This window comes from Odocoileus virginianus, chromosome 7 (assembly GCF_023699985.2).
Source record: "Odocoileus virginianus isolate 20LAN1187 ecotype Illinois chromosome 7, Ovbor_1.2, whole genome shotgun sequence".
In the NCBI taxonomy this organism is placed as follows: domain Eukaryota; kingdom Metazoa; phylum Chordata; class Mammalia; order Artiodactyla; family Cervidae; genus Odocoileus; species Odocoileus virginianus.
This window is the reverse complement of record NC_069680.1, coordinates 34,140,992-34,155,610: the sequence shown is the minus strand read 5'-3', so window position 1 is coordinate 34,155,610 and position 14,619 is coordinate 34,140,992. Positions and strand designations below refer to the sequence as shown.

The following is a 14,619-nucleotide window of genomic DNA, read 5'->3' as shown; positions in this document are numbered from 1 at the left end:
GGATATTTTTGTGTATATCTCTGTGTGTAGGTTTTTTTTTTCTTTTTTTTTTCTGGAGAGTTAACTGGAGGCTACAGTTTTCTCAGGCAAGGGGGAGGTTGGAGCCACAGGGTGTGGTCAGGGAGAGAAGGGGGGTTGAGTGAAGAAGGTTTGGATTTGGTTGGTGGAAACAGGAGCAGTGGGTGCACAGGCAAGGCAGGTGGGAGGGGTGCTGAGCTTAGACACTCCTGGGCTCATCCTCGCCAGAACCAGGGTGCCAGGGTAACATGTTGTTGGGAGCAGAGGTTGGTATGGCTCCCTATTGGAACCACCCCTTAGTCCTGAGAACTTGATGGGGGTTCACACTCCCTGATGCAGCTTGGACCTCTTGAATCAGAAATTCTGGGGGTAAGGTCTGGCCATGCAGCCCTTAACCCAGCCCTCTGGGGGATTTAAATGCACTCTAAAGTCTATGAGCCACTGTTTAGGGATCTCCATGGCTTTCAAATCTACTTCTGCTTTATTGACTATGCCAAAGCCTTTGTGTGAACCACAATAAATTGTGGAAAATTCTTAAAGAGATGGGACTACCAGACCACCTGACCTGCCTCCTGAGAAATCTGTATGGAGGTTAAGAAGCAACAGTGTGCTCGCTTCGGCAGCACATATACTAAAATTGGAATGATACAGAGAAGATTAGCATGGCCCCTGCACAAGGATGACACGCAAATTCTTGAAGCGTTCCATATTTTTTCTAAATGTAAGACCAGAAACTATAAAACTCCTAGAGGAGAACATAGGCAAAACACTCTCCGACATAAATCACAGCAGGATCCTCTATGACCCATATCCCAGAATATTAGAAACAAAAGCAAAAATAAACAAATGGGACCTAATGAAACTTAAAAGCTTTTGCACAACAAAGGAAACTATAAGCAAGGTGAAAAGACAGCCCTCAGATCGGGAGAAAATAATAGCGAACGAAGCAACAGACAAAGGATTAATCTCAAAAATATACAAGCAACTCCTCCAGCTCAACTCCAGAAAAATAAATGACCCAATCAAAAAATGGGCCAAAGAACTAAACAGACATTTCTCCAAGGAAGACATACAGATGGCACAAAAACACATGAAAAGATGCTCAACATCACTCATTATCAGAGAAATGCAAATCAAAACCTCAATAAGGTACCATTACACGCCAGTCAGAATGGCTTCAAACCAAAAGTCTACAAGCAATAAATGCTGGAGAGGGTGTGGAGAAAAGGGAACCCTCTTACACTGTTGGTGGGAATGCAAATTAGTACAGCCACTCTGGAGAACAGTGTGGAGATTTCTTAAAAAGCTGGAAATAGAACTGCCATATGACCCAGCAATCCCACTTCTGGGCATACACACCAAGGAATCCAGATCTGAAAGAGACACGTGCACCCCAATGTTCATCGCAGCACTGTTTATAATAGCCAGGACATGGAAGCAAACTAGATGCCCATCAGCAGACAAATGGATAAGGAAACTGTGGTATAGATACACCATGGAATATTACTCAGCCATTAAAAAGAATTCATTTGAATCAGTTCTAATGAGATGGATGAAACTGGAGCCCATTATACAGAGCGAAGTAAGCCAGAAAGATAAAGACCATTACAGTATACTAACACATATATATGGAATTTAGAAAAGATGGTAATGATAACCCTATATGCAAAATAGAAAAAGAGACTCAGATGTATAGAACAGACTTGTGGACTCTGGGAGAAGGCGAGAGTGGGATGTTTCAAGAGAACAGCATCGAAACATGTATATTATCTAGGGTGAAACAGATCACCAGCCCAGGTTGGATGCATGAGACAAGTGCTCAGGCCTGGTGCACTGGGAAGACCCAGAGGGATCGGGTGGAGAGGGAGGTGGGAGGGGGGACTGGGATGGGGAATACATGTAAATCCATGGCTAATTCATTTCCATGTATGACAAAAACCACTGCAATGTTGTAAAGTAATTAGCCTCCAACTAATAAAAATAAATGGAAAAAAACAAAAAAGAAGCAACAGTTAGAACTGGACATGAAACAGCAGACTGGTCTCAGTCAGGAAAGGAGTACATCAATGCTATATATTGTCACCCTTCTTATTTAACTTATATGCAGAGTACATCATGAGAAATGCTGGGCTGGATGAAGCACAAGCTGGAAGCAAGATTGCCAATAACCAATAATAATTCTCAATCAAGACTGAGAAATATCAATAACCTCAGATGACATCACCCTTATGGCAGAAGGCAAAAAAAGAACTAAAGAGGCTCTTGATGAAAGTGAAATAGGAGAGTGAAAAAGTTGGCTTAAAACTCAACATTCAGAAAACTAAGATCATGGCATCTGGTCCCATCACTTCATGGCAAATAGATGGGGAAACAATGGAAATAGTGACAGACTATCTTTTTGGGCTCCAAAATCACTGCAGATGGTGACTTCAGCCATGAAATTAAAAGACACTTGATTCTTGGAAGAAAAGTTATGACCAACCTAGACAGCATATTAAAAAGCAGAGATGTTACTTTGCCAACAAAGGTTCATCTAGTCATAGCTATGGTTTCTCCAATAGTCATGTATGGATGTGAGAGCTGGACTATCAAGAAAGCTGAGCAGTGAAGAATTGATGCTTTTGAACTATGGTGTTGGAGAAGACTCTTGAGAGTCCCTTGGAGTGCAAGGAGATCCAACCAGTCAATCTTAAAGAAAATCAGTCCTGAATGTTCATTGGCAGGATTGATGTTGAAGCTGAAGCTCCAATACTTTGGCCACATGATGTGAAGAACTGACTCATTTAGAAAGACCCTGATGCTGGGAAGATTGAAGATGGGAGGAGAAGGGGACAACACAGGATGAGATAGTTGGATGGCATCATGAACTCAATGGACATGAGTTTGAGTAAACTCTGGGAGTTGGTGATGGACAGGGAGGCCTGGCGTGCTGCAGTCCATGGGGTTGCAAAGAGTCAGACAAGACTGAACAACTAAACTGTAAATCCATGGCTGATTCATGTCCATGTGTGACAAGACCCACTGTAGTATTGTGGAGTGATTAGCCTCCAACTAATAAAGATGAATGAAAAATAAAAAATAAAAAAATAAAAAAACAAAACTGAAACTGAAATGACTCTCACAGCACCCAGGAAGCCCCGCAACACAGCCCTCTGAACCCTGTGATCATTCCTTTCTCCAGATACCCTTCCCCAACCTGCTCATTTTCTTACATGTTCCATTGTTTGGGATTCACCAAAAACTGCTCACACATATTTTCTCAGTTGTCATTGTGACATTTTCAGGAGGGCATAATTATCCCCAGCTGGAGTCCTAAGACATTAAGCAACTGCCCAAGATGACACAGCTAGTTAGTAAGGGCAGGGCTGGACCCACTTCTGGCTGATGGTCCGCCATTTCACATGGGTACTCAAAGCCCAGCCTCAGCCTAATTCATATAGCCCAGTCCTTCATCCTCCCCCCCAACATTCTCTGTTTACATCCAAGCTAGGCAAAGATGGCAAAGGCCCTGATCTCTTTCCCCATCCCACTGCAGAACTGCAAAGAAACTTTTATTTCTCCAAGTGATTCTTAACTATTCTCTCTACTAAATCTACAATAATTACTTACAACACTTTGATGGGAGACTTCTGGGTGAATTTAACTTAATCTCTTCTCTCTTTCTCCTTTGCTGTGCCCCCACCTCACACGTGGTCGGCTCTCTGGACCAGTGTCAGAACAACACCTAGAAGGCTGAGTCCTTTCTAGTGTTGGGGGCAGTGTGGGGACATGGTGACCATCATTGTGTTGGTCAGTATGGGCTGCTTCTTTCTCAGGATGGTCAGGCTGAGCTGAGGCTGCCCAGAGGACATGTCTCTCAACTCTTTAGATTCACCGTTAAGCCTATTGGTATGGAGAGGCTGGGGAGTGGAGTGACAATTTTATACAGAGCCTCTCTTCTCTCAACACCCCACCACCACTTCTGCCTGGCTTTTCTAAGGAAGAATCAGTTCTATAATGATGGCTCATTCTCTTTTAACTCTCTACGAGGAAAAGGGATTGACTGGTACCAGGGACCACTGATGGGTGTCTCCCCTCCCCTCCCCTCTTTGCCATCCTCTGTCCATCCATTCTTACCACTGGAGGCCCAGCTCACCTGGTTTCCAAGCCCTGCACTCTAAGGCCTGGGTATGAAGGACCAAAACTATCCCCTGTTTTGTGTTTCCTGACAGACTAGGGGCACCGCTCCCAGAGCCCTCCCCATAACAGGGCTCTGGGGTGAGGAGCACCTTAAGATGCACAGACAGCGCATGGAGCAGACCATGTCATCCACAAGAGATGGATCTTACAAGCTGCCGTCAAGGCCAGAGCGGGCAGACACTGTCCAGGCATCTCCTGATGGCTGTTTCCTTAGGAAGCTGTAATTGCCGAGCGGCAGCCCTTTCCGTCTGCTCTGAGACGTCTGGTAATCCCTGGATGAACATTTTTCTGGCGCTCCTGTGGAGCATCGCTCTTCCCCTGCTCAGTACAGATGGTTGCGGCCGATGGCTAGAGATAAGCAGGTAACAAATCACCTGCTGTAAACACGTACAAAAATAAGCATAAAGGAGGGAGCATAATAATGTTTATCATCTTCTTACAAAAACACACCAAGGGCCGTGGATGAGGTCCAGGTTTAAATAAAGTGACACCAAAAAGCGTCCTAGGTTCTATACAGTGTGGGGAGCTGCCACGGGGCCAGAGGACTTGGGCCCACATGGGAGGACCAGTGTGCTGTTTCTCTGGCTAAGCTGATCATCTGGGATGGACAGGCATCCAGACTCTTAGACCGCCAGTGCAGGCAGGCCCACAGGTGGGTGTCCTACTGAGCTATACTCTTTCCAGACAGAGAGCAAGCAGGTCTTTGGGAAAATGAAATTACCTGTGTAGCTGACTCATCCATCCAGATACAAGAAGTGATATTTACACAGATACATTGAGGACCACGGTGTAAGGAACATCTGTAATTTCACAGCCAGAGCCCAGGATGGTTACCTGTGCCTCTGGCAAGACAAATAGAGGTTGGTAACCATGGCCTTCTGATTACTGTCCTGGATGTCAAAAGGAAGCCCTCTTAGATGCCTCTTAAAAATATATATATTTGCATATATATATATACATGCGCTTTAAAAATCATCAAAAACAGCACAAGAGGCAAGAGATATTCCACAGGCAGGTGAATCAAAGTTCTTACTGATTTGAACTATCAGAAACAAAAATGAGTTATTTGAATTTAATTTAAAAGGAAGAAAAAGAGTGGTTGGCCATTGGGATGAAATTTTTAAATATTTATGTGATTTTTTTGGCAATTGCTCTGGTTTGTCCTTAATATCCTGCCTGGTACATCTTCTGTTCGTAGACCATGAAAGAAGAGCCTCTTCTCACTCATTCCAAAGAGGTTTCCAGAGCTTCTCCAGGCATTTCCAAAGTGCTAATGTTTTTCTAAAGAGATAAAACTGGGTGGTCTGGAGGGAAAGTTAAGCTCCAGTTTACATTACTCCCCAGGGTGCAAACAACAGCCTCTACTACCTTCTCTTCCTCTCCTCCTTGGCGTTCAGCTAAAGGCACTCCAGTCAGTCACTTTCATATTTTCTCCAGACTGTGGGATGTTTCCCCTAATGGAATTGAGCTATTTTCTTGTGGGTGAAGCTAAAATTTAACTCAGTTGCCTATAGAATTCCAATGGTTTAATTCAGGCGACTGTTGGAGTAAAGAGAACATGTGAAAACAGAGTCCTGGAGACAGCCCATTTACACTGATCAAAAAATAAACTCAGAGAGGTGAGCCCTGTGCAGGGCTAAGCGTACTCCAGGGACGGACTCCACACTCAGCACATTGTGTGTGGCACTAGGTTTTAGTGTTAAAATGTTAGGTGTATTAGACCTTGTCACCAGAAGGGTTCTGAGATGCTGCTGTTTATTTTGGTTCCTACATTTCAATTAAAAAACAATGCATTGTCCCAGTCAGTCGCTTGTTTAATCATGAGATTATGGGCCATCATAAAACCTTCATTGCTCTCATATTTCTTCTTGGCAGAGTAGAGAAAAGTTAATTTGGGATTAGGTCCAGAAGCATTTGACCAAGCCTTCCTGCCATTTATTATTCCAAAGGCTCTGACAGTGCTAATGAATGTCTGAAGTTGTGTATCATTTTATAAACTCACAGCTCCCCAAGTTGGTGCCAATTAAATCTCCAACGAAGGACAGTTGAGGGCCCATCCGAATAAGAGGTAGTGATCCTTTTTAACAACTTACCAAAGGCTTGGCCTGAACTGAACGCAGCAGTGTGAGACTCAAGGGGGAGGAATCAGCTCCTTCAGGGCCCCTGCTGAGTTCTGCAAGGGTTTCTGCTACTGGAGACAACATCCATCTGAGCTGTAGTTAAGGAGATGCAGGCGGCGGTGGTGATGGGGTGCATCTAGCCCCAGGCAGCCACAGAGAGAGAGTAGATACTGACACATTCCCATGTGTTGGCTGGGAGCTCAGGTTTGGAACTGTCTTCCTAGAAATTGGGGGTGGGGGGCAGATTAGATATACATAAAAACTAGATGATAAAGTAAGCTCTAAGGTCAGCTGGGCACATCCATTTTGGAAGAAGTGATCTATCTCCATAGGAACAATTAGTGAAGCTGATAGGGACAGTTTGCATTGTGTTTTAAAAATGGGACAGTGCATTGTGTTTTAATTTGAAATGTCAGCTGTGGGCAGGTGGATGATCTGTCACTCAGCTAACTCACCTGAAGAGTTATAGGTGCAGTTATAGGTCTGCACCCACAGGAATAAATTGGGATTTATTCCTTGCTTTTTAGTTCCTTTCTGTTAAAGTAACAGTCTCAGACTTCATCTTCCCATTCAGACACCAAAGGGCAGACCACAACTGTGTCTTGAAAGACTACCAGGGAAAGGAAGATCTGGGTGGGAGGGAGGCATTCTGCTCCAGAATGGTGTGCAGGGACCATCTCCCCATCTCCTAAAGGGTTAACAGTCAACACCTCTTACAGCCTCACGCCTCAACACAATAACTCTCTCTGGCTTTAGGATGGAATGCAAGTTGACTAAAAGTCAAAGTTGAGTTGAACAGTCTGATTCTCCCACAAATATTTGCACAAGTCCCACACAGAGATGGGGGCTGCAGGGACAGGGGGTAGTGAAAGGTGAAGAAAGCCAGGTTTCACACAGCACAGCTGGGTCATTAACAAAGGAAGAAAGAGGGTCAACCATTGGAGCCACCAATGGAGAGTAAGAAATATTAGAGGCTGTATTTCTCAGGATGTGGTCTGTCCTGATTCCCCATCCCTCAGTCCCTGCGAGTTTGGGGAGTTCCAACAGTACATAGAGGACTAGGTAAAGATGAGGCATGTACTAACAGGTGGGAGCAGCTCTCTAACTGACTCAAAATTCAATATCAGGTTTGCCGTTCTGTTTTCTTGTGGGTACAGTTTTTTTGTTTCTGAGTGGATAACAGACAGTGAGAGAAGGTTCCAGAATACCATCTTTCCTCCTCTGGAGAAGACTTTGCTTTGTTTCTAGATGCAAAAAATAACAAACAAACAAACAAAACAGGCTGACAAATGTGCTGCCAGATCTCATCACATTGGCTGGTTTGGAGGACAGTTTCCCCAGGTTCTGGCAGTCAGTTGGCTGTCTTTTCATCTTGAATCAGTGAGTTTCTATCATTTTATGATTTGCTTTCATGGGCATTTTGTTGGGGAATTGAAAGAGATTGTTTCAAGCCCTTCTTACCAGATAACAGTTGAAATTGGAACCTCATACATGCAATTGCAAAACAACGTGGCCAACTTGAACTTCTATAATCCATAGAAGCATAATTCAGTGGCCAATTGCCTAAGTGGTGCACCACCAGGCCGTCCCTGCTCTCTGTCATCCCCCACCTTGTGTTTTACTACTTCTCCCAGCATGACTTTTACGCTGCATCCAGACAACTCATTATTGCTCCCCGTGCTTTCCACACTCCCTCAACTTTGGGCCCTTGTACCTGTTGGCTGTTCCTTCTGGAAGGAGCTTTTCCACTCCATCTCCATCCCTCTATACAGCACCCATAGGAATGTCTCACACCATATACCACACTTGATACTTTTCTCCAGTTTCCAGTCCCTGCTTCAGCCTGGTTGTTTATGTGTGGATCATTCACATCGTATGGATGTTTAGCCATGAACACAGTTCCTGGGTCCAGATCATGCTCTTAGAACCTACCAGGACCCACAATGCAGAATTTTCCATGTAAGACATTCAGCTAATCTTTACTAATTAAAGGAATGAAAGCATTCCATAGAGCAAAATGACTAAACCCCATTAGATTTCTTTGAAACATGTGCTGGAGCGTTTTTAACCCACCCAGTTTTATTCTATTTCATACTCTCCCATCCCTTACCTCAATATGTGGCTTCTCATGTGTATAGACTGTGGGATGGGGGGGCAGGGTTGGAAAAAAAAATCAAATCTGTATATTTCCCTTTTACAGTGTGTGAGACATACACACCCATCATAAGTATAAAGAATGGTGGATTCTACTGAGCAACTGAATATATGTAATGAGCCCCTGCTAGCATTTATATTTGAGCTTCATCTGTTTTCCTGGGTTGAGCAAAAAAGATGAGAAAAGCAAAAAAAAAAAAAAAAAAAAATGAAAGTGTTAGTCACACAGTAGTGTCTGACTCTTTGCAACCCCATAGAATGTATCCCACCAGGCTTCTCTGTCCATGGGATTCTTGGCAGGAAAACTGGAGTGGATTGTCATTCCCATCTTCAGAGGATCTTCCCGACCCAGAGATTGAACCTGGGTCTCCTGCATTGCAGGCAGATTCTGGAAAGTGCTATTAGTTGAGGGGGACATTTTATAATTAACCAAAAGAGGTTATTTTATAGTGCATCAAGTTTAAAAAGGAAAAAAAAAGATCATATACTTCTAAAGTGTACTTCAAAAGATCTTAAGGGTAGTGTATTAGTCAGGATTCTCCAGAGATATAGAAGCAATAGTGTGGATAGATACGAAGATAGAGATATACAAATACATTTATCTATCCATCCATGGGTCTACATAGAGAGAGGGACAGAGAGGGAGACACAGAGACAGAGAGACAGAGAGAGAGAGACAGAGACAGCAACACAGAGCAAGAGAGATTGACTGGTTTTAAGAAACTGGCTTATGTGATTGTGGAGGCGGGCAAGTAACAAATTTGCAGGGCAAGCTGGAGATCCAGGGAAGAGCTGATGTTGAAACTTGAGTCCAAAGGCAGTCTGGAGGCAGAGTTCCCACTTTCTTAGGAAGTCAGTCTTTTTTTCTTTAACTGATTGGATGAGCCTTCCCCTGCTTCCTGCCCATTACAGATGGTAAACTGCTTTACTCAGAGTCTACTGACCTAAATATTAATCTTATCTAAAGAATACCTTCATAACAACATCCAGATTGGTGTTTGACCAACTATCATGGCACTGTGGCCTATAAAATTTAGCACATAATATTAGCCATCATAGGTAATATAGGTTCATATATTATTATATATATATATATATATATATATATATATATATATATATTTGGGGGGGGATTACTTTACTTGAAAAAAGAAACTCCAGGTACACTGTGGAATTCTCAGATAATTCTCTGTTAATATCACTGGTCTCCACAGAAAGATTTAAAACTATAAAAATGGGAAACCTGGGTCCTGTCAGTAGCGATAAAAATTCCTGTGGAATGCCATTGAGAGATCAGACATTTTTGTTGTCTGTGTACCTGCTTCCCAGAGGAGATCACCTTTGTCACTGCAGCCCTCAGGCCTTAGGGGAGGGAGCCTGGAATATTCAGGAAGGAGACTTTCCCCCAGGTTAATGACCCACAAGCCACATCTGAACCAGGGCATTCACCCTGAAGAGTGTGTGCAGAGGGGCTGATCTGGGAAGAAAGGTGTAAACCATGCCAGATGCAGACTTGAAAGTTGTCAGAGATGGCAGGATGTGCTTTAAATTTCACCAGGCTATTAGTGGAGGAGAGAGGTCCAGTTTGTGCTATGAGGCTCAGAAGGCAGAAGGTGTGAAAACCATGGAGGACGGTGATGTATCTCAAGCCAACACAGAGCACTTTGAGCTCTCAGCTGTGGCGCACACTTTCCCCGCTGCTTAGGCTGCTGGACCACCTGTGGGCTGTGACAGCAGAAGGCAAGGCCACGTGGTCCTTGAGATCCCTTCCCCATTATGTGACCTGAATGTGGTGGTCTGGATAAAGAATCAGAAACAAACGTGGGAGGTGTTTCTAATGAAAGATAGAGCCAATTTCATAGATGTTGGAGAGTTGGAAGGTCAATTCCAGTTTGGACATGCTAAGTGTGAGGGCTAAAATGCCATCCAAGGGGTATTGTTCTATAACCCAGTGCAGATGAGGCTTTGGAAGGGAAGTGGGAAGGTGGGGTTAGATTAGTTTCGTGGTCATTTCTCAGAGGACAGTGGGTTAGAAGGTGGATCAGATATTGCGGAGGCTGTGTTATAAGGTGATGAGGGAGAGCAGAGAGCCAAGAATCCTACCATACTTCCTAGGGGTGAAGATTGTGGGTCCCCATCCAAATATCACCTGACCTATATCCCAGTAGCGGAGACCTTATGAGAGCTCACTGGAAGATGTGCTAAAAGTGGTGCCATCTTGGTGCACCTTAGGAGACAAAGAAAGAAAGAGGGAAGAAAGGAGCAAAGAGAGAAGGCTTGAGAGAAAGAAAGAGGAATGGAGAACCATTTGACTCTTTCATATATACATATATATATATATATATATATATATATATACACACACTTATATATAGCTAATTAAGAAATATATTGACTATTTTCCAAAAATTTGAACACTTTATAAATGTATAATCTTACTAGCTATCCTTCACCTCTGTTTTCTTCTCCTTTGACTTTCCTGGGGTTTAAAGCCACAGACAGGGCTGGGTGACCATCTCTATATGGCAGCTTGGCTTTGCTTGTAGGATGAAGACAGAGTCTCACAAGCTGATGGAGGGAGATGGTGAGTTCTGGGCCAGTTGGTGTGTGCCCTTCCTTTGAGCCCTGGGAACTCTGAGAATAATGAGTTACTTCTTCCCAGGACTATTATTTATTGCATCTTCAGAACAGATTTATGAATGTGTCACTTGCTTAAAAGTTGTCTTTTCGTAACAAAAGAGCAGACATGTCCTGTGTCAGCACTATCAAACTATGGGAAAATGTTCAAAGGAAAAAGATGCTTATGGTTATATCCTAGAACTTTGATTAATAGAAAGATACATATTAAATGAACACTCATGAACTTCCAGGCTCTAATATTCACACTTTTGCAGGTGTGGAAAATGAGGCCAACAGACTGGAAGTGATGTGTCCACAGTTATGTTGCATGGCCAGGTCATCACTCAGTCCTATGTTTTCTGATGTTAAGGATAATATTTATTGCTGCTGCTGCTATTGCTGTTTAGTTACTAAGTCTGACTCTTTGGGACCCCCTGGACTATAGCTCACCAGGCTCCTCTGTCTATGGTATTTCTCAGGCAAGAATACTGGGATGGGTTGCCATTTCCTTCTACAGGGGATCTTTTCAACTCAGGGATTAAACCCATGTCTCCTGCTTGATAGGCAGATTCTTTATCACTGAGCCACCTGGGAAATTCATAATACTTATTATTCCTGTAATAATAGCATATTATGCTCATAATCCAGTAAGGGCCAAGCTCCATAATGTATGCAAAGTTCAAAGGCAATGGCATAGAATTCATGTTGAGTGTTGAAAGATGGAGTGGAAAACACAGGGTCAGTCTGGGAGAGCATGGCTTTTACTCAGTGCCAGGTTCTCCTAGCTTCTTCCTTTCACACTCAATAAAAGATGACCTCCCTCAAACAGATGTGATTCCTGTTAGGAATCAGGTGATATTTTGGTGATTTTGATATTTGATATTTTCTTATAATGAAACCCAGGAATGCTTAAACACTAACCCAAAGCATAACAATGCCTCTCTGTGAAATTCTAGAGGGCAATACACGCTCAAAGCAGTACAATCAGTAGTATGTAGGCTGATAAGCCCCCACAGAGGACTGTCCGGAAAACTAAGCCACAGCCAGTGGTGCAGTATTTCCTCCCCTTTAAGCCCAAAGAGTGTCTGCAGCTGACTCCTGAACGCAAAGCCTGAAACAGTCATGAGAACGGTGAGTGTGACTGAGAGGAAAGTGAGGAGGGGTCTGCTGGAAATTCTGAGTAATGACATGTGGACTAGCCTATAGTTAGGGGAACCTGGGGTGAGAGGAGGGGCAAAGGGCAAGGTGGGGAAGAAGACAGGGAGTCAGGGAGGTGAGAGAGTGTACAGACTGCAAGAGGCATATGGCGAGTGGGGAATGGGGCTTGGCCAAGAGCAAATCAGAATTGAAATATTACTGATATTAGGCCCTTGAAAAGAACACAAGGAAAAGGAAAAATTTGAGAATCTCAAGAGGAGGTAATTAAGTTCTAATTGAAGGCAGATTCACCTATTTGCACACATTAGGGCCAGAAGTCCAGCCCCTACAACTCTTTGTAGGAGGTGGGGGAGGGGAGATTCAAGAGCGAAGAGATATATATATATACCTATGACTGATTCATGTTGTTGTATGGCAGGAACCAACATAATATCTTAAGGCAATTATCCTCCAATTAAATATAAATTTTTACAAAATAAAATTAAAAATAAGACTTGGTTGCTTGTGAAAGGCAAAGAAGAAAGGCATGAAATTTCCTCTTCCTCCAGCAGTGGTCACAGGAGAGCAGCCTCCTCTTAAGTTGCACCAGTGGGTCCACCCCTGCTACCCAGCATCTCTCCTCTGTGCTTGCTTGCTGGAAGGTCTCACCTGCTTAGATTGCTCTTTTACACACACACCCCTCCATGGAAAGGGAAATGAGGGAATCAGTACCAGATGTGCACATGCACGATGGATGGATGTGTTGGGATGCTTACTTGTCTCTGCTCACCTCATAACACAGCTGCTCCTTTCCTTCAGGGCTAGCCATCTGTGGCTCGGTGACAGTGGACTGGTTCTGCACTGTCAGCTTTGCTTCCGTCTATGTGAGTTACGTGTTCCATCGCCTGGCTGAGTTTTGCCCTCAGTTGACTGTGGAAGGGCACCAGCCCTCTAGAGAAGTGTGTTAAAGAGAGATGCCCTCAGATACTGTCTGAGGAGGAAGGATTGGTCATTAGAAATGTGGGAAGCATGAGAGATGATAATTAGAACATAGCTTATTCCCTGTATTTCAGAAATTGGCAACAATTTGTTAAGACCTCGTCATCCCTGTGTATTTAAATTTGGCAATTCAAAGCTTTCTTTGAAAATAATTTTCTGGGAATGGAGAGTATTGAAGTTTAGAGTTGGAAGGAAGTAGAATAATTAACTTATGAGAGAGAAAAGGAAGAAAGAGATTATCTGGTGTGATTAGCCTTTTCCAGCTCTCTCCCCTATTGTACAGACGAAGAAATAGAAGGTCAAAATTATAGTTTTTACATATAAATTCAGGAAAAATCCATTACAAATAAAATGTTTATACACACTATATCTAATTTTTCATTTTTGAAAGACTGTCAGTTTTATTAATAATTTAAAAAGTAACTTACGTGAGTGTACACAGATCTTTTCCAGAAATTCCCCCAATTTATTCTGTTATGAAATGTGACTGTCTCAATATTCACAATCTATTCCTAGTTGGGCCACTAGGTCATAATGTAATTCTGTGATTTTTTTTTCTCATTTATATTCATCCTCCAGTAATCATGAGGATGAATATAAAAGAAAAAATTCACAGAATTCATCCTCACGATTATTGTGCTTCCCTCATAGCTCAGTTGGTGAAGAATCCACCTGCAATGCAGGAGACCCCAGTTTGATCCCTGGGTCGGAAAGATCCCCTGGAGAAGGGATAGGCTACCCACTCAAGTATGCTTAGGCTTCCCTTGTGGCTCAGCTGGTGAAGAATCTGTCTGCAATGTGGGAGACCTGGGTTCTATCCCTGGGTTGGGAAGATCCCCTGGAGAAGGGAAAGGCTACCCACTCCAGTATGGCCTGGAGAATTCCACAGACTGTACTGTCCAAAGGGTCACAAAGAGTCAGACACAACTGAGCGACTTTCACTTTTCACTTTCACAATTATTATTTTTCTATGGATAATTATCTACGACTCAAAAGAACAGAAAAGTATCTTATGTTCATGATTTGGAAAACTTGGTATTATTAGTGTATCATTAATACCCAAAGTGATCTACAGATTCAGTGCAATCTCTATAAAAACCCCAATGATATTTTTTGCTTAACTAGAAAAAGCCATCCTATAATTCATGTGAAGTCTCAAGGGACCCTGAATAGCCAATACAGTAGTGAAAAAGAAGAACAAATTTGGAGGTCTCACACTTCCTAATTTACAGATGTAGTACAGAGCTAGGGTAACCAAAATAGTATGGTACTGACATAAAGACAGATATATAAACCAATGGAATAGAATAGATAGCATAGAAATAAACCCTTACACATATGGTCAAATACTTTTCAAGTAGGGTGTCAAGCCCATGTAATGGAGAAAGGACTG

The 14,619-nt window shown here is 43.0% G+C and overlaps 1 non-coding gene across 1 annotated transcript; it reads left to right on the top strand.

The window, feature by feature from the left end:
- The first annotated feature begins 625 nt into the window (after window positions 1-625).
- On the top strand, window positions 626-732 carry LOC139036146 (U6 spliceosomal RNA). Its single transcript, XR_011488878.1, has one exon. It is a non-coding gene; the product is annotated as a U6 spliceosomal RNA (small nuclear RNA).
- The last annotated feature ends 13,887 nt before the right edge of the window (window positions 733-14,619 follow it).